A 24979-nucleotide genomic window follows, 5' to 3' on the forward strand; every position below is an offset into this window, starting at 1 on the left:
GCAGGCAAAGTGGAGGTAAAATGACAATGAAGCAGAACGAGGGGCCCTTGGTTCCCGATTAATGAAACTTTGTTTACATGAAACTGAGTCGCTGCGTGAAATCGCTGAAAATGTCATTTATTAATTTTGCTTATTTTATATTGCTTTTCTGGCACTTGCGTCAACAAAGACGATGAGGATGATTAATTAAACTATGAAATAGATGATAGGATATGATGATCCATGCCTTACACAAAATTTTAAGTTGGGACTAATGAATATCGATTCGTCTTATCACTTGTCAAGTAGTTGTTTTTAATTCCAATCTTTTTCAAGCACTTCTGGGTTGACATCATGTGTGTTGCGCGATGATGATTCGATGATTTCAGTGAACTTTCTTGACAATGACTCTAATATCATTAAAGAGAACATTTCTTTAAAAGTAGCTGTTGTTAAGAAACCAATTCCTGAAACTTTTTCTGTTGGTCTCACGGCACCCAGCTCACGTTGCTGTCAATACTCAATCGTTCCCGAGAATCCAGGTCCGCCAGGCAAACCTAAGTGACAATTTTGTTATTTGGGTTGCATAGACAACAGGCTTTAAGATGTTACGATATCGTAGGTCTCGTGGCCCAAGAACTACTTTCTCTGACTGTACACCTAACGGCAAAAGTAATACTGATCGAATTGTTCATCATCATTTTTCACAATGTGATAATCACGAATGATTGATTTATTCATTTTCTTTATATTACTTCGCTTTTCTGCAATTTTGGGGTAATCATGAGCTTCAAAGATGATAAGATGAGATAGATGAAGGGACAGTCACAAACATACAAGGACTTGAACCTTGTTAGTATGCAAAATGCAATCCAGGATGTGAAAGGATGTTGACATTTGGGTGTCTTGAGAAAGGGTCATGCCTTACACCACATATGATGACCGCGTAAACATCAATACGCAGATGACATCGACAGAATTCCATTCCTTAAAACAATACAAGATGTAGAACAAATTATGTTTGCTGTTGGCTGTACCATGAGGAACAAACACTGTACTATTTATATGTATGTGTATGGCTTCATCTTCTGACACATCTCGAGAAATAAACATTGAATGGGAGATAGCAAGACATCAAATTTAAATCGGTGATTTCCGTTATTCAGTTGTCACAAACGTTTTGCTTAAGGCTGCTTTTCAACATGGATGCTACAGCTTAAGTGGACGGACACCGGAACTGTCCTCATCGTTCCTAATCTTGTGTGTACACAGTATGGAGCCCAAGATGCGTGTCGCTGCATCGTGGTCATGCATATATATAGGAGCATCCACGTGGGAAGATGGAGATAAGATGATAAGGGATGCTGGGAGAGCACGACCCGGTCTTCTCCAAATTTGGGATGAGCCACTGTTACTAAATTACAAAGTGGTTGTTTCAAAATAATCTCACATTAATGTTTCCTATGTTGCAGAAGTTATTTTATAGTCATGGTGGTCAGGAAGGCTGCAGAGTGCCAATGGGTATTTGTGGATCTAGGAAAGACATTTCATATTATTTATTCTCTTTTTCCACTTCCTCTTGGATAATCTAAATTATAAACTGAACTCCTAAAAATGTAGGAAAAAGCAGTAGTTTGTTTTAAAATTCTAATTCAGAAGTGCTAACCTCCGTGACGGAGTAGTTATCATCACAGCCGCTACAATTTAAAGAAAGAGGGATAAATGTTTAGTTCCTTATCAATTTAATCATATCATCACTCATCATCATTTTCGCGATTAGCCAAAAGTTACAGAAAAGCGAAACTAAATCAATTAATCTAATTTAGTCGTATTTTCCTTTTCGTGCCCACAGTTGCAGTGTCGATTTTCATTATTATATCAATATTGTATGATGTTAATAGCCGGTACTGTGGTCGAGCGCTTTGATAGTGGATTAAAGATTTCATCAACGAAGGTTCAGGGTTCGAGTCTTGGCCTAGTCATCGGTGTTTCTTTGTGAGTGAGGACTCGCCGATGGGTAATGGTAACGCCGTCGATTCTCGGGCCTGTACCAGTTGAAGGCAAATAGCCCCCCCCCCCACCTCCACCGGTTCGGATCCCACTTAAAACTATACGGTCCATGGAATAGTTTGTTAGCGCGCAGGGTTTGTCATAAAAATCTCACGTCTGTCGTGGGTTCGATCCCACATGAAGACGAAAGAAGAGTGTGGTAAAAGTACCAGACAACAGGTAATTTGCAATTAACATTGCATGCTAAAGATCTATTGGGACATTGATTAACCCGATAAAACAATTTTTATAAATATGTAGTGACATGTTCTTAAGAACTTTTCGCAAATAACGTGAATTTGGCATACCATGCGATTGTGAACATTCTCGCAAATTTCAACACATTTTCTGCTTAAACAACCCAAGATACTGCGAAATCCAACATGAATATATTTTAGGCTTAAAAAAACAAAATGTACCATATTTATGCAAGTATAACGTGCACGTTTTCCAATGTATTATCCAAGACAAAACTCTATATATATAGAATAATTCCAAAGCCTGCATGAAACCCCGTATAAATGGACGTTTTCAACAATTTTTCAGTTTCTTTGGGAGCGCTTTGCATCACAGAGCGAACTCGCAGGGTTCTGACAGAATTGATTGATTGCTTGAATTGTTGTTTTAAGTCTACATTATGCACAGAAAGGCTAATCGGGATTGGACCTACAGTTTAAGGTAGGATACGAACCACTAGGTGCCTCGACCGGGCCACAAGAGAGCCTTAACATCGATACTTGTCGCGAGAGAAACAGTTTTGCGTTACCGAGCGAAGCAGTGCGATTTTGGCGAAAATCGAGCGCGCACCTACCGCCAGAAATATCCGTAACCTCGGTATCTGACGCTACAGAATAAATTTCCTTAATAACCGGTTCCAATGTATCAAACTTCTAGAATAGGCGTAGGCCATGTGACCTACAGTTTAAAATACTAGTTTAAAAACACAATGGAAGCATAAATTTTGGTATATTTGGCAGACAAATGTCCCTCCCTCCAAAACGCAAATTTTTAGAAAAAAAAACTATTTTGGGAAAAAGTAACACCGCAAAATCAATGTCCCTATGTAATTGTCAACCATGTGATCAGAAACTTGATCTCCAACAGTTTGAAGGATATATCCTTTCCAAAGCTCGTTACGTCACAATACGGAACAGTTGCGAATCTTCTTCGGGAAGGCTTTCCGGACGGGATTGCTCCCCGCAACGTGAGGGACTTCTTTTTGGGGGGGGAGGACACGAACCGCAGTCGCTGAAATCGATTTCTCCCTTCGCAACCCCATCCCGACCCGAAAGCCGTTAAAGAGAAAATTTACAACTTTCTTCCGCGGTTGAGGAATTCGTAGCGCAAGCTGTCAGCCCTGCTGATTGTACAATCAGCCTCCGTTCGTCCCACTCGCCACGGGACGTCTTTACGCGCTGTTTACATGTTTCCAATCCAGGAGCAGTGTTGCCACAATCTGGCGGCTCAATTTCCCTTTTCACGGAAAAATCCCTTTCTCGCTCAATTTTTTTCCCTCATCTAAACAAATCATACACTACTACTACCACAAATAGTAATAGTAGTAGTAGTAGTAGTAGTAAAAGTAGTAATTTCATTATTTTTGGTCACCCATGTTCGTATGTCTGAAAATCTTAAATAAATTAATCATATCCATGCTTATTTATAGCACGTCTTCTCCTCGCTACCGGCCAGATGTTCCAAGTTCAGATCATATCGTCGCTGTGAATATGGATCTGGAAGCTAATATAATCTGTACTATAGTACTAATATTAAGAGTGAGGTCTTCAAACAATGGAGCCCGTGGGGGAGCGCCCCCTGCGATTTCTGGAAATAGTTAATGTAATCCGAATGGCGAAATGGTAGAGATATTTTTTGACAAAAAGTATTGTTTTCTGTGACTTACAGGCCGTAAGTTACAGCAACTATAATAATAATAATCATATTATTATTATTATTACTTTTATTTGAAGAAGGGTTACATTTAAGCTTACAGTCTATTTTACACTGATTATCAAACATGAATTAATGTAAACAGTTATGCAATTTATATATAGATACAAAGAACATGGGAAATTACAAATGCATGTAATTTAAAAAGAAAACACAAGAAGTAATAGTAGCAGTAATAGTAATATAATAATAAAGTTTCTATGTCTCTGCCCCCCCTGCGGGCACCCTTGTCTTCAAATATTCCTGAATTTTTGGGTATTTATTATCGAATTTCGCCTTGGCTTAAAATCAGATTCGAATTTCCCTGCAAAAGGGAAATTTCCCTTCAAGGTGGCAACACTGTCCAGGTCTCGTTCCTCGCTGCAGTCGAGGCGTTCCTCTCGGCGACTACCCCCGCTGTTTTTGTGGCGACTTGCGACGAGCGCTTCCAGCCACATCAAATTAGGAGTAGTTCTCTTTTCGTCGAGAGGTAATTGAACGTGCGACTAGACGAGATAACCCCCCCCCCCCCTCCACTTCTCGGGGAAGGTCAACATCTGTTGCAAGCGAATCTGGGAGCGTTTGTGGAAACAGGAAGTTTTTCGCCTTAGCTCTTTTAAGTATGGACTCTGGTGATGGTCGAGCACTTTTGCAAACATTTGCCCGACACTTGTTGGCACAGTCGTGTCGTGTGTACCGTGTGAATTAAAGTATGGTCACGCTGAATACATACCTAGCGTACGAAATGTAATGCATGTAGGAATATGTTTCATTTTCATCAAATATCGCCATACACAACTGTGTCAGGAGATAATGAAATATCTTAATATTTATTTACTTAATGGCGTTCAAGAGTTAAGGTACAGAAGGTAAAGTAACCATATTATGGATCTATAACATGGATAGCCAACACAACTTCCCCTCTCCCACCTCTCTCTCTCTCTCTCTCTCTCTCACACACACACACACACACAAACACCTTTAAATACAGTAAAACCTCGTCAATCCAGACTAATAGGGGGATAAGTTGACAGGTTTAACGAAAGTCTGGATTAACTGAAATAATCTAAGACAACAGTAGAAAGTACATTACAACTCAGTTTATAGCAACAAAGCACATTTAGTATGGTGTATTTCAATGACATAGGTCTAAATACACTATACAGTACAGTACAAAGTCTGCGGGAAACAATTTCATCAGTGGTTGACTGCCTTTTCTTTGAGAAGTTCTCTTATTGACATCTAGCCACATTTAAGACCTTCCTTTTTCTTTTTGGGCCTTTTGCCTCTCCGGATTAAGCAAATTCCGGCTTATCGGGGTCCGGATTAACGAGGTTTTACTGTATACATAGAATACACAACACATATATTGCCGTACAGAACAAGTTTAATGCTTAACTGTGATAACATTAAGGCATTACTATGTACCTATTTGTGCTGGCTCAAGGCAAAGAGTGGGCCTCCCCGATGGCGTAGTGGTAACGTCGTCGCCAAGAGGTGCCTGGTTCGATACCCGGTGAAGGATCATAGTGGTTTGGATCCCACATTAAACTAACTATAAGTACAATCCCGATTAGCCTTTGTGTGCACAAAGTGGTACAATCCCGATTAGCCTTACTACTGAAAAAGCAAAATATAGGACATGATAGTATGAATTTCTCTCCACGGTTGCAAGTGGAACCGTTTTTTTTAAGTTGATTATTAAACTAGATACAATCTATAAAATATATGAAGAAGACTATTATATACTCCTTATGGACAAACAACTTCAACTTCATGTTACGGCTAATCAAATGGAAGTTTCGACATTTCTAACAAAAGCAAAATCTTCAACATGTCCTGTTCCAGCTGATGTGTCTTTCTTAATTATTGTAAATTTAGATATTCCCAAGAGAACAAATAAAACAATAATTCTGTAAGCGTAATGCTAAGTATGCAGCGCACACACCTCTCTTTCTCCAACTAGAATCTGGGCAAGGTCGGCGGGAAAGGAGCAGTTTCGGGATCTCCCGACAGGCTCGACTTGAAAACTGTTCATCGTGCCCTTAAGTGGTTCAGTTTCGATCTCGCTACCGAAAGTTCCGGGTTCAAAACCCTTCCCGGGCATGGGTGTTCCTTGTGAGTGTCCCTTCATCAACTTCATCTAATCATCGTTCATCCTAATCGTTGTGATTAGTCAAAAAATGCAGACAAGCGGCTCTAAATATGAAAACCACAAAAATGAACGTAACACGCACACACATGCACCACGTCTCAATATGACAAGATTCCAACATAATAAATCCAATTTGCGTAACAAGTCAATTACTTAACAACCGTACCAGTCAGTTTGGGCGTCCTCGGGGTAAGAAACCACAACCTTCCAATCTGCCCATTACTACAGCTTTTAGCAGTTTATTGGCATTATTGAACACCATTGGGTGAAGCTGCTTCTAAACTTCTCCATCTTCCATCTCGCAAGGAGGGCAGTGACAGCCGTTAAGTCCCTCTCGTATACGACACCGGGTCAACACTTTTCCAAGGCAAATTTCTCCCCGTCACAACCACACGCCTTGCATCTATTATGATGATATGCGTCGCCTTGCAACCATCGGCCCGCTATGATGGAACCGAGGGATAGCGAAGTGGAGGTTCTCTTCGGAGAATATCGATCTCCGGAAAGAGGGAACCCATCTTCCCGATTCCCTTTTCTCTCGCATCCCATTTTGCTCCTCAACTCTTCCCGTGGGAATTGCCCCGAGATTCCCTAACAAGTGCATAATCCTCCAAATATACCGTTGGGGATCCAGCCGGGAAGGTCAAACCAGCAAGAAGCCTCTTGTCTTAACGTTCGAACTGTGCATACTAAGTCAAAACATCGTTGCCAACTTTGCTTGAATAAATGAAACGTTGGCGCACAAGAACCGGAACATTCTTTAAAAGACGAACCCCGCGTCAATCCGAGTAAATTTGATCTGTAATGTTTATAGAGTTCTTTCATTCATTTTCGTTCTCCTGGTGGACAGTTCTTCAATGCAACCTCTGGGTTTCGCGATCTTGCGCCTTACCAATCATTTAATATCATTAGAGGCTGGAAGTTTGGCAAAATGCCTTTTTTCTCTGCTACATTTATTGATAAAAGATTTCTTGATATACATTTTTTATGTTGTTTCAAATGCCTTAGAACCTTCTCATTTTGCCTATTTTGTATCCTATCACCTATTTTTAATGCCTTTTTAATTTTTTTAAAATTGTACATCTTAACTTATTTTTCTTTCAATAACTACATTTTAGTGTTGCCAGAGATAAATACAAAGCTAGAAAAAAGGGGTGCAACTCTTGTAGCATCCATGAGGGTCTTCGAGGAATGGATGCAGAAGCTGATGGAAGTGCCAGGCAAAAAAGCTGTTGCAGAAATGTACAATCGTGTATTGAGTACAAATGTGGAATTTGACACATTACAATATACTGCTAATAGTGACTTGATTACTTATTACATACCTTTAATTCACAGTTTAAATACTACTTAATTAAATATATTATTGTATAATTTTTCTTTGCACAAACGTTTCTTTATTGGATTATTTTAATTGTATTATTATGTTTTTGATTAATTCATTATATGTGTGACAACGGTTGGTTGTAAGAACGGCTCATGAGGCAAAAACACGCTTACTCATCGTATATACGGGCCTCCCAGATGGCGCAGTGGTTGCGTCGTCGCCTTGTAATCAAGGTGTCCCGGGTTCGATACACGGTGGAGGTACATAGTGGTTCGGATCCCACTTTAAACTGTAGGTCCAGTCCCCATTAGCCTTACTGTGAATAAAGTGGACTTAAAACACCAAATCAACCAACCAATCATCGTGTATACACCTATTTCTAACGGATCGTTGCTGTCTTATCCCTATTTTAATCTTACAAACGTTAAAAAAAGTAGCGAAACCAAGGAATACGAAGGTTCTTCTGCATGGAGGAACTCAGGGTCGATTTCTACTGAACGTACATTTCAGTGGGTAGAGCCCACTTCAGTGCTTATAAATGAGCATAAGGAAATTTCGTCAAAATTATATACAGGGCTACTATAAATGATTCATTAGATTTCAAAACACTGTATTTTCCAAAGTATTGCATATACAGATATGAATGATACATGAAAATAACTGTAAACTCACCAAGTTTTCCTAACATTCTACAAATGTTCCGTTTGTGTTCCTCTGGTCACGCGACACACATCCAAGCGGAAGTCGAGTTCCGCCCACGCATTTTGTAGCAACCCCCTGTCAATGGTTATCAGAAAAGGATTGGTGCATTCCCTGAGCTCTACCAGCGTTCTTGGCAGTGGGGCTATGTAAAAAAATACTCTGTTTACATGGTGGTTCTTTTCTGTGCTCTCTTCTGAATGCACGCTGCACTACAATAACACATGAACATCTCGCATATTGCAACACACAAAAAATCTCTTCTCGGTTTGTTGCCATTTTTTACAGGCACTGCACTCGTCCTGCCAACTGGTGTGTCACGATGCAAACTTGGTCAGTTTACAGTTATTTTCATGTATCATTCATATCTGTATGTGCAATAATTTGGCGAATTAATCGTTTAAAGTATCCCTGTACTATACTAACTTTAGTTAATACAGGGATGGAGTGAAATAGCATTTAATGCCCTGATGAAGGAAAATAGCTTTTTATGCTTATCGTTGTCAGATAATAACTGCCTTTTCTTAAGTGCTTTATAAGTAATCTATCTAGAATGTCACAACGGACAGGCAATTCACGGAAGGAATGGTAACATGTATATCAAAAAAACAGACAAAAAAATATTACAGAGCATTGAGAAAAATCGTGCGAGCTTCTTTCAAGGAAAAATTTGGAAAAGGGCCAGATAAAAGACAGAAGAGTCGAACAGGCAAGCATTTAGAAGATCATAGAGATATACCAGTTATCATAAAACGAAAGTGAGGATCAGGTTGTATGCAGGGGGTTAGCTATGCAAACCTTCTGTAGTAAAAATAAATAAAAAGAATGTGCCTAGATAGAAAAAATATTGAATAAAAAAACATAAGAAGAGGAGTTCCAGAATAATAGCAATGTGCTGTAAATTGTTTTTAAGGAAAACATCTTTAGGTTGCGAATATAGGAAAACAAGTGTTTCTAACCTCTAAAATTTGTCTCTAAAAATACCTCATAAAGTACTCTTCCACTAACTTCGATTCAGAAAATCGATATTCATAGATTGCCAACTGTGTCAGTCTGTTGCCTTCAAATTTATTTTTATGATGCTGGCAGAATACATTTGAAGATATTTTGCTATGCAAGAAGAAAGACCACTACTTATATTTTTTCGAGGTTATATTTTTTCATAACATGTATCATGAATCATACACAAAGAAATAAAATATAAGTAAAACTGTTTCTAAAGCCACGTTTGGAATTGATGGAAGATGTGGACGAGTTACATTACCCATTGAAGATCAACTTTCACGATTAATTGTTGTTGATTTGTTGTTTTAAGTCAACTTTATGCACAGTAACGCTAATTGGAACTGGACCTACAGTTTAAAGTGGAATCCCTAACCAATATGTGCCTCCACTGGGTATCGAACCTGGGACCCCACTACCACTGCGCCATCGGGGTCACTAATGCAGGGATACCTAGGCTGATGGAAGTTTTTAAGAGAGGTTGTTAGATAGCGCAATAGTTCTAGCTATACACGACTTCAATTATAATTAAATATTTCAAATTTAACCTTGAAAGTTGAAGTCAATTTCATCACAAATTTTCTACAAATTAGACGTAAGTTTGGACACAATTATAACAAATTAGGTTTCCGTGGAAGCTACACAAAGGTATCCTAAATTGAAGTAGCTCTTGGAACGTGAACAATTATCACAATCAGTTGCTTCACACAATCTTCGCAGTGTAGAATCCATTGGAATGTTGCTCTGAAATTCGCCATTTTTCAAAATCAATCAGAAAGCTATCTTTAACAGTTGCGTATTGTTCATAGACAATGGTTCTGCGTTTCTTTTGGCTTGGGTGCTTCTGGCAACAAATGCTGTTTCTACTCTCAAAGCAAGTATGAAAATAGAACATCTTTCAAATGTGAAATCGTGGCGAACGCAAACTGTATGTACACATGTTCTGTATCTGTCTGCAACGTACGCAATTATTTACAATTAAAAACCTTATATATATATATATATATATATATATATAAGCCATAAGGTAAAGCTTCATCAGTACACTGAAAAATGCCGTCAAGCATGATGGGGGAGGGGGTGTGGGGAGAAGGCCCCACACTTTCATAATCTCGCCATTTTTTCTAGGTTATGTGATCAGAAACACGCTTGCACCCCTTTACCGTCAGGTACTCATTTAACAGAGGATGAGTGAATACCAGAGCCGCTCCATGCGGGAACAATTTCCACCTGAAAGCAGCTGCCGCAGGAATCGAACGCAGGTGACCCTCATGGCACCTGCACTTGCAGCCAATCCTCTGTGGGATTGTGTTGTCCTTTCGTTAATTTCATCCAATCACCATTCACCCTCGTCTTTGAGATTAGCAAAAACTAGCTAAATAAAATATAGCAATCAGATACTTTCCATGTGTTTAGTTTCCATATTATGGCCAAGAGAAAAGCACGGCGAATTGAGGATCATATGTGCATATATCTCCTATAGGTGATCTTCATTGATACTGCAAGTATAAGAAAAGGGCTTTTGGTCCGTAAAAAAGTTTACGCGTTGAATTACAAGAAGCAATCGTAGGGCCTGCTTAACAAAATAACCTCCCTTGATCCTGAAGCTGGGATGTGGACGGGAATTTTAAATTCCCATATCTGTCAAGTGAGGTTTCTGTTGGCACGGGATCCGCCTATGGAGAGAACTTACCCCTTTTTTCTTATTTGAGACGGCAAAAGAGCAGGATTTGTGTTGAGGCTGCCTAGAAGGGAAGTTAGTGACAAATGAAGTTCTGATTCCGTTCCGTTGCCAGGGATATAGAGTTTTGGTTATAAAGTCATTTGGTTGGCAACCCTGACTGTTATCGACACTTTGGAACCGTGACCTGATAGGTTAATGGCTGGAGCAGAAACGTGACCCTGCGTCAAAATATTGCGTAATGCATATCGAATGAATGCTTTGTACTCCGTGACTGGCATTCATCTTCGTTTCGTGGAGAAAGGATTTTTTATATTCACCTTAGGACAAAGGGAAAAAACAGAGAAACTTGAGAGAAAAAAATGTAGGTTGGATTTGGAGCAACACGTAATGTTATGTCTTCAGCTTTTCCGTTACTCCCACGCTCTCTCTCTCTCTCTCTCTCTCTCTCTTTCGCTCTTTCTATTTCGCACATGCTTCAACCCCCCACGAGCTCTGTGCATGCCAAGAAGGTTGGTCATATTTGGTTCGAAGAAGTTGGCTCCAGGGAACGCAATCCTGAGTAAATTTAATAATCCCGCGATTTCGGGACTAGGGACTCTCAATTCCGGGATCACGATCTTTCATGCCGACAAGTCGTTTATCCCCTCCTCTCTTCTTATTCCATTTCATGGCTGCAAACTAGAATACATAACGGACGTACAGTCAACGGCAATAAAAATGAGACACGTAGATCCAGAAATACTCACTTCCCTGCGAGGCGTTATGTGTATTGCCTAACTCTACGGCGATGAGTGGATTTAATAGTAAATTTTGACTGTACATAGAACACAATGGGAAGAAAGAAAAGGAAGCAACTCCTGCAGGAGATTGACAACCTTGGCACTGCTCAATATGCAATAATAGGCTTCTTATTGTTATTACTAGGGCTAGGACTTTTTGGACCTAAAATTCAAAATATGCAAAATAAAATACGCTCTTATGACGTAAAAGTTTACAAAATATGCCCTTATAACCAGACTGTTTCAAACATCAATATTTAACTTATGTTGAAATATTTTCATATACATGCTATATTTAGTTCACTTTATGGGCCCTGAATTGTAATGTACAATGATTACTTTCTGTAAATTTTCAATTAAAAATGAAAAAGATTTTGCTGCAGTCCAGAAAACAAACACAAAAGAAACCCTCGAGTAAACATGGGAGTAAGAACGAGTCCACTCGGAAAACGACTAAATTTCTTGAAAAAGCGAAAATAAGTGAAAATATGACCGAAAAACCATCAAAATATGCTTTATCACGCAGAAATGGCAAAATATGCCCTTAAAAAGCACCTTAATTCAATTAGTTTCTTCACAATATGAATTTCTATATATATTTAGAGAACACATCACCCTTACCAAAAAAATATGCTAAGTAATAAAAATCCTGCGCCCTCTTCCCTTTTTGTTGCAATTACAAAACAAATTTTAGTAAACAACTGGCAAATGAAAATAGTCGTATTAAATACCTTGCCAACTCATTTCTCGCAAATCGGTCTAGCCTGTTCAAAGCGTGCATAGCAAGTGCATTGCTGTCCAGTATTGGTTTGGTAAAGTTGATGCCGCTGTGATAGAATTAATAAGTCGAGTTTGACGAGAGAAGAAAGTTAGATAAAATTCATATCATGGAAGAAACTAACGCTAAGAAGAGCTTACAACAAGCATGGATGGATATAGACGGGATGTGTAATGCGAATAGTATCTAATATTCCGGGACTATGAATCGTGTAATCTCGGGATTTCGGGACGGAACAATGTAGGCGTTATCCAGGGAACAGCTTCCCTAGTGCAGTTTGCAGTTGTTTGATTGAGGAAGTGGGGAGAAATAGTGACTCCGAGGAAGGTGACGACCGTGGACGGATCCAAACCAGTTCAACATTGTGACTCACGTGGTCTAACAAGAAGGTTTTAAAGTACTAATGGCTGTTCCATAGTAACAGTTATTCATGTAGAGTAATTTCAATGGATCAGTTTCTAAAACTGCATCTATGGCGCAGACATTTGTAATTTATAATCGATAACTCTCTATAGGCAAGATAAAATACTGAAAATTGAATGAGAGGGTTTTTTTTATTTTCCACTACTGTACTACAAGGACAAATACAAACACATACTATGTATATTGCTTGATTGATACAGTTAATTTTACTCCGCTCTTCTGCCACTTTTGGCTAATCGCGAAGATGAGGATGAGAGATATGATGAAATTGATGAAGGGATACTCACAAAGAACACTCATACCCAGACCTGGATTCGAACCCGGAATTCTTAGCATAGTAGCGCGATGTGATAACCCCTCCGCTACGGATGTGGGCACACGCTATGAAAATATAGCATGTGTGAATGTCTTTAATATTCCAGTCGGTTACCATTGCCATCTATACTTCTCATTCTAAGCACAGCACCGGGAGGTGACGACATGAATGCATCTGCGACGGCGAAAATAACATCATGTCAAATTTTAATGTAATTAACTGCTTGTTTTCTAAGAGTAAGACATAAGAATTCTCAGTTCTCCCTTGACATTCAAGGACAAAGCAAGCAATTAGCATCCTGGCATGAAAACTCAATTGTCTCTGCTCTTGTCTTTAATAATGACAATAATGAAATCACAGGTAATGCATATTATTCCCATCCACGTTCAAATTTGCAATAACCCAGTGCAAATTACTAACATTAACGGAAAACCTAGAAAATGCATTAAAGTACGCGGTTGCATTGTCTCGGCGGATTGAAATTAACACTTGTCAGTCTTGCAGGCTGCTTCGCGGTTGGGTATATTGAAGACGAACGCTACTTCACTCCTGGCAAATTGCCTTTTTTGTTTGTTTGTTCTTGTTGTTTTCTTATCGGGAACGTTTTGTTGCAAGCTCGGTTGCCGCCGAGATGGAAGTGTTTTCCCGAGGGACGAAGGGAGAATCTCTCGGAGCGGTGAGCGTTCAGCACGCCTTCGCCCGCTAATTCCACTGCTTGCGGAACGGAGAGTTCGATGACAATCTTAGGTTCCTATGACAAGTCCTCAAGAAACGTCCCCTTGGTACATTCCACCGCACGTTTTGCAAAAACCATGTTCTCTTCTTAATAAAGAAATTCTGTGAATGGGTCGTTGCAATGTAGTAAATATAGAAGATATCGGATATTCCTTTATCGAAATAGCTTATCAAACCAAATTTCAATCTCCTTACAGGTAGCTTTATCCTTGGTCGACTAGTGTGTAAATAGTAGACTTGTGGTTCTGTTAACATTGGTTGTCTATTTGACAGACAAGCATTGGTTAACAATACGTTCCACGTATAATAGTTTATTACGAATTCGACAATATTGATGGAATTTAATGTGAATATTCGTCTGAAGACGCTGTTAGAGGTTGGAAACGTTACGTTTTTAGTGTATATTTTTTATACTATAAATTTTGCCTTGGTCAGCATTTTAATGTTTTATTAATATGGAAACAAGGCTTAACAGTGTTAATATTGATGGAATATTTGATCGACAAGAATTAGTTGAATATTGAATCGACATACTGTACATTCGTTGACTATCGAATCGACAAACACTGGTTGACAACATGCTCCATAAATATTGGTTAATCATCAATTGACAATATTGATATGTGATCGATAAGAATTTGGTGACTACTTCATCAACATATATTGCTGGATTATGTGCGCAACACAAGATTGATTGACAGTTGTTCGGCAAGCAATGGTTAGCTATTTGATTTACAAGCAATGGTCGACTCTTTGATTTACAAGCAATGGTCGACTAATTGAATTACAAGTATTGGTTGACTATTTGATTTACAAGTATTGGTTGATTATTAGTTCGGTTAAGTACTGTGTGTGCTATTAGAAGAGGAGAAAGTAAAATCAGCAATTAGGCTGTGGAAAGGAATCCCCAGAGAAATAGACTGGAAGCCTATTAAGACTGACCTGAAGGAGATGTGAAAAAAGTTGGAAGAGATTAAGAATATAGCATAACTGATGCTGGAGATCTTTCGTTGCGGATCTACGTCTTCGACAGGATAAAATATATACAGCAACTGAAGCAATAGGTCGGAATCCAGTCCTGTGCCTCTCATTTCTGTTTTAGTTATTTTGCATGGCTCCGGTGGCTCTAGTCCCTTGTATGACAGCTCATGAAGGTTTTATTTATAGCTTCAAATTTTCCAGTGATCAGTAATGTAGAAATAAGGAGTCACGAACGCTCAATCTAACTCCAGCTGTTGTTAGTGTCGGGGTCTGCACACGGTCGTCAGTAATAAATTACACACGCGCGTCTCTGATTAATGGGTTCACACATGCTGTAATTTCAAGGTAAACGAACAGAGACAGATAATCTAGAACACAGTTATTATTATGTGTGGAAGTTATTTAGCGTTTATCTAGAGCATTGCACGCGCCATTTGAAGTAATCATGACGGTTAATCACTGAGCCATATAGATACAAGTTAACTTGATACAGGCAGGGCGAGGAATTAGACGCGCGAAAGGCATGTTTTCAACCTTTTGATATCATCTTCATATTAGCCAGTACTCTGTGAATGAATTTAATGATCTTCAGAGGTGGCAAATGTACCATCTTTTGAAAGATGCGAGCATTTACTTTACTTTGTACTATTTTTCTAGTTCACAACGGCACCTATTTAGACTGGCAGCTGGCAGCGGGAATCGAACACGGTACGACCTGCCCCAAAGATGATAGCGCTAACCACATTAGCTTACGCAGAAGCTCTCTCTCTCTCTCTCTCTCTCTCTCTCTCTCATATATATATATATATATATATATATATATATATATATATATATATATATATATATAACCTTTACATTCACATTCCATATCTCTACCCTCTTAATCGGAGCAGGTTCAGCCAACAGATACAATTAAGCTCTACCTAAATGATGTATAATTGAAACTTCCCTGTGACCTCAGATCCCAGGTAAACGGGATTACAACAATATATATATATATATATACACACACACAAGGTAACCAAAAAAGTTCTTGCCGTTCTAGAGCAGTGATAAACAAAGAGCAATATAGTAGTTGGTTTCGAAGTAATCTCCATCAGCATCCAACACCTTTTGCCAACGTTCCTGTAGGGTCCCGGGTTCGATACCCGGTGCAGGCACATAGTGGTTCGGATTCCACTTTAAACTGTAGATCCAGTCCCGATTAGCCTTACTGTGTACAAAGTGGACTTAAAACAACAAATCAATCAATCCAACGTTCCTGCAGCTGCACAACTGATGATAAAACTCAGCGGGCTTGGATGCAAAGAAGTCTGCGAGTTCGTTCCCCAGGTCTCCCTCATTTGCGAAGGATCTCCCACGGAGGTAGTTGTCAAGGGAATGAAACAGGTGGTAATCTGTTGGTGCAAGGTCCGGTGAATATGGTGGATGGCACAGGGTCTACCAGCCAAGTTGCTGAAGGGTCTCCCGGGTCCTCTTAGCCACATGTGGCTTGCCATTGACATGCAAGAACATCACACCATTGCGATTCACCAATGTCGGTTCCTTCTACCGTGCTGCTGAGAGTAGAGGTCGGAAGTGATGGTCTGATCAGGTAGAAGGAGCTCGTAATGCACCACTTGCCGACAATTCCACCATACGGAGAGCATAACCTTTCGTGGGTTCAGAGGTGGCCTTGATGTGTGAGGAACAGGGTCACGTGGCGACAACCAATGTCTGGTACGCTTGGGAGTGTCATAGAGGACCCACTTTTCGTCACCAGTAAGCAAGCGAACAAATATGGGTGTGTTCAGGTGCCGAGTGAGCAAGGACAAGCAGGCTGTCACTCGTTGTTCCTTGTTGGCTGCCGACAATGTGTGGGGTACCCACTTGCTTAACTTGTATGCCTTCCCTATCCCATGCAGATGCAGTCTGACTATTTCATCGGAAACATGGAACCTTTCTACAAGTTCATCATACGTGAGACCACTGTCCTCCTCGATGGCTGCTTTCAGGGCCTCGTCATCCAACACATGTGGTCGTCCACTGCGAGGTTCATCCGAAAGGCTCACATCACCCGAACGGAATTTCTGGAACCAATGCCTGGCAGTGCGTTCGTTCACGGCATTCTCCCCAAATGCCTGGCAAATGCGGCGACTTGATGCGGCAGCTGACAGGCCCACTTTAAAGTGATAAAACAAACACACGCGAACAAGCTGCTTCCATACCTCCATTTCTCTTCAACACTGGACGAGCTATGACGCTGTGTGTGCGCAACCTGCCTGTATTACTGACAGTCGATCGTCAGACTAACTCCCAATCGCTTGGCAGGCACGTGCGTCATTTCGTTCCTCTCTATGAGCGCATGATTAATGGGACGTCAAAAACGGCAAGAACTATTTTGGTTACCTTGTATATATGCCCTTTTTAAAGGCACCAACACGACTACCAAACACCCTTAAGTGCGTTTTGCAGAATAACGAGGCTCTGGCTGCTAGACTTGCAGCCAACATAATCCTCTGTGGAAATTATTGTGTGTCGTTCATCCATGTCATCGTATAGCGATTATCCCATAGTCGCAATTAGCCAAAAATTTCAGAAATGCGACGTAAAATAACCTTTATGTATACTTTTGTCACGTATCATCAGTTTATGCTAAAAAGGTGCATTGAACCATAATTTCTAATACAATCATTTCCAGGACAAATTCGTAATGTAGCAAGATATACAGGGTGTCTCGTCTAACATTTCGACCTGAAATATTTCGTGAACAACAACAAATATTGAAAAACTGCAGATATATAGATAGGTATGAGAGGGGCTCATAAAATTAGTGGGCACAATATGTTCAACTACGTAAGGAATTACGATTTTCAACACAAACTTAGTTCTTTGTAATGGAAACACCATTTTATTTTCAGCTCATTTGAAAGTACGGAAAAAAAATTATTAAGAATGGCGTTTGTTACATTGAAATACGTTAAGTAGTACTCAAGTAATTATAACCTGAAGTTGACGCTTGAAACAAACATTCTCACAAGTTGATTCGTGTTTCGTAACATACATACCCCCCCCCCCCCTTTGACGCCATTCGTGTATCGTAACAAACATGTTACTCTTCTGCATACTATGCGTTGTGCTTAGGAAAGTTGTTACGTTCCAACAACTGCGGGTTACAATAAAATGTGTAGTTTGTACAATGAGTAAGCTTTGACAAATTATCTAAAGGTTCTGATACATCTTTCCGAGTACTGTTACTTAAAAAGTATAAATTTTAAACATTCCGCCATCAGTTACATACATAAATGTTAGTCCATTAACATAGTTTTAATTTCTGATTGGCGTTTATTTATTTACGTCATAATTTTTAGTACGTTTGAACAATCAACTCTTCACGTTTGGTCATGACAAATCTTTAAGTTTTCAACTTTGAAACTTTGCAGCTTATACATTTTTCCTTAAAATTGATTTATCAAACATATCAAATAAAGTAAGGGCGTAACAAAGTGCACTAATTAACAAGATGTTTGTGATAGTGGACGTACGTCAGAACTGTTGCTGAGAAAATAGTGTTTTCAGACTCTGAAAAGGGCGGGATGATACTTATCTGTGCCGAGTGTAGGCAAAATGCAGCACATGCGTGCAGGCTGTATGCGCGACGGCATTTGCGCTCGGCTCTGCCGAAAGGTATAGTGAAGGATGCGCCTTCACGCTCAACTTCAGGTTACATTTACTTGAGAACTACTTGACGTATTACAATGTAACAAACGCCATTCTTAATGATTTTTTTCACACTTTCAATTGAGCTGAAGATAAAATGGGGTTTCCATTACAAAGAACTAAGTTTGTGTTAAAAATCGTACTTCCTTACGTAGTTGAACGTATTGTGTCCACTAACTTCATTAGCCCCTCTCACACCTATATATCTGCGAAAGCAGTTTTTCAATATTTGTTGTTGTTTACGAAATATTTCAGGTCGCAATGTTAGATGTACAGTATATAGCTTCCAGACTTAGAAAATCAATGCCCTCATATTTGCTATATCACAGAATAATGATAATAGACTCACTAATGATTGATTATTTTGGTATATATATATTTTTTCTGGCACTTGGCTATACGCGAAGATAAGGATTAGTGATGGTATGATGAAATTGATGAAAGACCACGCATTCCCAGAACCCGATTCCAACCCGGGACCATCAGAGTCGTAGCGCGCTGTGATAACCACTCCGCCACAGAGGTTGTCAGTTCCACGCCAATCAAATTCAAGTCATTAAATATGTCGCTGACGTTAACAATCGACGACGATTATAAAATAACTTAGTTAACTAAAATTATTCCTAACTTTAAAACAAAGAGCATTACCCCTATGCCACTGCTTTGTCTGTAAGAGAATGACACTAATCTGATTCCTTTCTTGCTTACAAAAAAGCAAGCAAGTTCTTGACGAACGTTTCGTCAGAGTTGGCAACCATGGAAAAGCACCCGTTTGTCGAAAGTGTGCACGTAGCCACTGTATACGAGGAGAATTAGACTGCATGTAAATGAACTGCTCGGTTCAGAACTTCCAAATTGTCTCTATAAACTTCAACTTTCCGGAATTCTCTCCTCCTCCTCTCCTCTTTTTCGTCAGCATCCTCTCCCCTCCCCTTCCCCTCAATCTTCTTCTGTCAATCTGAGCGCTCGTTGCCCCTCATCAAACATCTCGTAGCTCGAAACAAATGGGGAGTAAAATATAAAAAAAATGAACAAGGAGTCGTAAAAGAAAGAAAAAACGAAACAAGGCAGCTAAAATCAAATGTGACGGTGGAGGAGGTTATGTCCTCGGCAATTACAGTCAGAATTTTCTTTACGGAAGCTCGTTTCCAAAATTCACGAACATGTTGGGAGACCGGGTCGTTTGACTGTCGTGTAAATTGTTCTTAATTAAGAGATTTGGGAAAAGCTGTGGTCGATATTATTAATGGTAGTCTCTAGTAAATTACCTTTCCACGGACAGTAATGTGAGTTTATGTTCTCCAGAGCTGGATGCTTTATGTTGTTACAAGCTGTTCATTAAGATAGAAAGGGTCTCTATCAAGGAACTAGTAGTGAGTGGAAAATAATCCCCCGCACAGAATACAACAAACGTTTCTGTGTAAAATAGTAAATGAGTATGTTTATAGTTGTACTAAGGTTTATTCCATGTCAAATCATCCAATAAAAAAATATTTGTGAATCTTTAACATTCCGATTCTTAAGATGTTTGTTTATTCGTTGTTCCTACCAATTACAAGGTAGAAAAATATGAAGACTTCGACATCAACTACAGAGGTTGTAGTTACAGTTTTAACATGAGAAGTCAACAAATTTAGCAAATTTCACGCACATTATAATACAAACAGGGTAATTTCCACAGGAATCCACTACCGTCCCATTATGAAATTTTGCACACAAGTAGTCAATTGTTTCCTTTACAACATATAATTTTTATAAGTGGGTGTTTTTGAAATTTTCAAGAAACTTTGTTCCGAGTTTTTTTAAAAATTACAAAATTCTAATACCACAGCATTTCAAATTAAAGCTCATTATTAGCAGAAGAGAATGACACCAATTTGAGCTCTACGTCAAATCGATTTTGATCTACAGCTGTTTAATGACTTCAAAATGTTATCAAAACATTGCGTGGTTGAGTGTTTGAAAGTCAATAGCTCGAAAACTAAGAGCCCTCAAAATCTGAAATTTTGCAGCTTTCGTCAACGTTACGGGAAATATCACAGTATCAAAAATTTTCAATTTCTGAGATGTCAAGTTTGAGACCATTGGTTGATTTAGCATGGAATGAGCCTGTACTGAAAAGAAATATAGCTTAATATGAGACAGGGGATTGACATATTATAGACTGTATATAACTTTATTACACACACCATTTCGAAAACAGAAATATGTAAAAGTTCTCCATAACAAAAAATGACACTCTTGAATATAACAAGGTCTCAAATCATTTCTTGGACTTTGATTTCGGCAAGACCCTGGTTAAATTTACTAATATGTTAAAGGGATTTCATGTATTTATTATGAGTATTTGATGTTGATATTTCCTACCTGTGTTTGTGATACGTATTCAAGTGAAATGCGTAAATATCTTAAATTTGTTGCTGTTACAATGAAGCAGTAATCTTTTTATTTTATGCTTTATTTATTTGGTGTATTTTATTTCGCACATCTGCCACTTTTGGATAATCGCGACGACGAGGATAGGAGATGGTATGATGAAATTGATGAAGGGACAGTAACAAAGAATATTCATACGTAGGCGGGGATTCGAACTCGAGATCCCTGGTGTCGTGGCGCGCTGTGCAAACCAATCAGCCTGGGAGATCGGCTCACCAAAAAATATATAATATTAATACTACTACGTACAAAAAGTACCCGGAATTTGTGAATAAAACACAAAATACGTGGTTAATCATCAACATTTATTTTGTCGCCTTCAAAACACGGATGCAACACACAAATGCCAACGTTTAACCCAGTCTTCAAAACACTTTTCCAACGCAGAAGACGGTATCGCCCCGAGTTCCTTCTGCGAATTTCCTTTAATAGATTCAACTGATTCAATACGCCTTACCCGAAGTGGTAATTTGAGTCGCGGAAAGAGAAAAAAATCACACGGAGTCATGTCTGGAGAATATGGGGCTTGGGCGAGGACATGTGTTGAGTGTTTGGCCAAAACTTCGCGAACAAGAGTCGACGTGTGTGACGACGCATTATCGTGGTGCAAAATCCAAGAATTGTTTTTCCATAACTCAGGTCTTTTCCGGCAAACATTCTCACGCAGACGCCTCATAACGGTCACATAAAACTCTTTATTCACAGTTTTGTCGCGCTGGAAGGAATTCTGATTGCAACACCACGATAGTCAAAGAAAACAATGCGCATGACCTTAATTTTTGAGCGACTTTGGCGTGGTCTTTTGGGTTTTGGTTCATTTTCGAAGCGTCATTCCGATAATTGTTGACCTGTATGCATGTCATACTCATACACCCATGTCTTATCGCCAGTTATAATACGTTTCATGAAGGTTGAGTCACTAGGGGCTTACGAAATCAAAACAACATCCCTGCGATGTACTTTTTGCAGGAAATTCAGCTCCTTCGAAACAAGTCGTTCAGCGACGCGTTTCATGCCTAACAGATCAGTCAAAACGTTGTGAACGGACCACCTCTCTCACACTTACACGCCGGTTTGCAAGCACCATTGTCCTGATTCTTCCATTCTTCCTCCGTTTTCTTCAGTCGTCGACGTGGAAGGTCGACCAGAACGGGGCAAATCAGCAAAAACTTCTCTGCCTTCTTTGAAAGCCTTGTACCATGCATACGCTTGTGTTTCTGACAGACAAGAATCACCAAAGGCCTTTTGTAGCATTTTCAACGATTTAGCACACACAGTCCGTTGGCAACACAAACTTTCAAACAAATTATTTGCTCGATATTTGTCTCCATTCTGCAAGTCGCAAGACACTCGTCAACACAACAAACGTAAACAGCTGCTGTGCACAAACTTATGGATAGATTACTCTACCCCTCTGCGTGGTCATTTAGTACAGTGCTGCCATCCTACGGACAAAATGAATTCTCGATATCTCCAATGTGGGACTTTTACCAGCCAAATTCCGGGTACTTTTTCTTTAAATATTTAGCCAAACAATTATTTCGTTCATTCCACTTGCTAAGGCTTTATTATTATTATTTATTTTATTATTGCTACTGTTATTTTAATGTTCTTGAAACACTGAAATTTATATTTCGATTGCCGTATGTTAGGTCTTCGATATTTTTATATAAAAATCTCCGTAACATTTCTTGAACATGTTTATATGACCCACTTGCACTCAAACATACAGAGAAATACATGATAATTGTAGAACGTTGACATAAAATGCTCACTGCAAGCTCGGTAATTTTTGTTTCTTTCGTCAACGTCGGTACTGCGTACTCTCGCAATAATTCTTGAGTCCTCGTACATCCAGTTTTGATAATAATCGTTGGCAGTGGCGTGCCCAAGGGGGGATTGCTGGGGACATAATACCGTTTTTGCTCAGTATTCCAAAAAAGAAATAAATAAAAAACATCAAAAGGCAGGAAGATATGAAAATATGAGTACTGACTACTTAAAAAATCTATACGGAGATCCTAGGCACGCCACTGAGCGTTGGTATGCAGAAAATGCGCATATCCATTTTCAAAGAATTAAATGACAAGCGGGAGCTCCTATCTGAGCAACCGATCATTGCATTTAAATATCCCCCACCAGATTCTTAGGTCGCATTCGTTTGCCTAGCAGGCTGGCAATCAGGACGGGCCAAAGAGTTGGTTTGAGTTGGTGTTTTAAGTCCACTTTATGCACAGTAAGGCTAATCGGGACTGGACCTACAGTTTAAAGTGGGATCCGAACCACTTGTACCTCCACCGGGTATCGAACCCGGGACCCCTTGATTACAAGGCAATGACGCTACCACTGCGCCATGGGGGAGGCCAGGACGGGCCAAAGAAAAGGATACTCAGGTTGAAGAAGAACATAGCACTTAGCACTTCAAGAAGGATCACGTGTCCATCGCCTTAGTTCGTAACATCTCTTGTAATCAACAAGCGAGCCACTGACGTCAACTCAAACCAGCACATATAGCTCACGCTTTCGATGTTCCTTAAATAATCTGCCACTTCTGGCAACACTTGGAAAGAAAATAAGTTTTTTTTTTATTTTATAATGAGATATAATTTCCGATGAAGATCCAGCGTACAGGAAAGTTCGACGTTGTGTTTCTGTTCAGGACCTGGTCAGTGAGTTCCGCCATGTTGCTTTCCTTCCAGTTGCTGCGCTGTATGTCCAGGAACTGGTCCGATTTCCATGAGTTTCGGCTGTTACAATCCTTCAGTTGCTGCGTTGTACTCAAAGGTTGTATGTATCTCATGAAATGCAGAGAAAGTTGGAATCAATAAATCAGTATGTAATTAACATTAATATCCTACAAAACAAAATTATATTTGCTTCACTGTGAAATGCACCGACTCATGAATGTGGAGGTAAGTCCACCCCACACACACATTCGACATCTCGATCGTCGTGGAGGTGCTGCGATCAACACCACGCTGCACTGTCTGAAAAATTCCCACTTGAGATAACCTGCTCCAGCCCTTCCGGTAGGACCAAGGCATAATGCTTATTTTTCAAGGACCGTTAAGGTAACAGACACCAAAGAAATGGCACCTTATGTGCTTACGAGGCCATGGCGACTGGAAGAACAGACAGAATTGTAAACTGTTGCTTTTTCTACGTTCTAACAGAGGCACTGCCTTATTTCATTACAACCTAATAAAACGTTCGAAGTCGACTATGAACTGCTTCTAGTTCTGTATCAAGGAGCTTTTGCCCAGCATCTTCCTCCTCTCCCCCCCCCCTAAAAAAACTGCACCCCAAGGGGCTCGTACAGGAGAGTGGTGCCCGACTACTCCATTCGAGGCCTTAAACCTTAACCTACTAGTAGTAGTGCCTCAATTTGCTCTGTGGAGCATTATTTGGACAGCCGGATTTGGTTTCGGCGTGGGGGCAATCATCCTCAGAGTCATATCCAGATTCCATGCAGGCATGGACTAGTATGCTACCTACCTACAGGATTGGTTTTGACCTAGTTTAAATCTTGCAAGAGATTTCTACCAGGAAACGAAAGTAATAAAGTTGTAAAAAAACTAGAAAAAAGATAAGGATAAAACCAAGCAAGCTTGTAAAACCTCGGCTGCATCTGTATTGCATTGATTCATCTACACATTGATGTAAAAAATAAGAAAACGCGTAGAAGAGAAAGGGGTTAAAAACACCTGTGTGTCCCTAACCTTACAGGGACTGTGGGATCAGGAATGGGAACTTGCCCTTTCCTGTGTATTAAGTGACGGGTTTCAATAGCCTCTGGGATGACGTCACCTTGCATATCTCATTAACACATTATTTTAATTGTGCAAGCGCGCAACTGTCTTCGTTGTCTGCCATGAACTCTAGATTTGTGCATTTTTCTAGAACTCTTGACAAATGGTAGGTGATGAAGTTAAGCTTCTAGGGCAATTTACAAACTTCTAATGTGAGACATATTTATGAAATGTTTTAAAATATAACATGTACCAA

At 39.6% G+C, this 24979-nt stretch overlaps 1 protein-coding gene across 1 annotated transcript in view; it reads right to left on the reverse strand.

Annotated features, from left to right (window-relative positions):
* The window catches only part of LOC145994371 (uncharacterized), a 947129-nt gene that overhangs the window by 610528 nt on the left and 311622 nt on the right, over positions 1–24979 (reverse strand). The window lies entirely within an intron of this gene.

This window comes from Lepisma saccharinum, chromosome 1 (genome assembly GCF_977018435.1).
Source record: "Lepisma saccharinum chromosome 1, izLepSacc3.1, whole genome shotgun sequence".
Taxonomy (NCBI): domain Eukaryota; kingdom Metazoa; phylum Arthropoda; class Insecta; order Zygentoma; family Lepismatidae; genus Lepisma; species Lepisma saccharinum.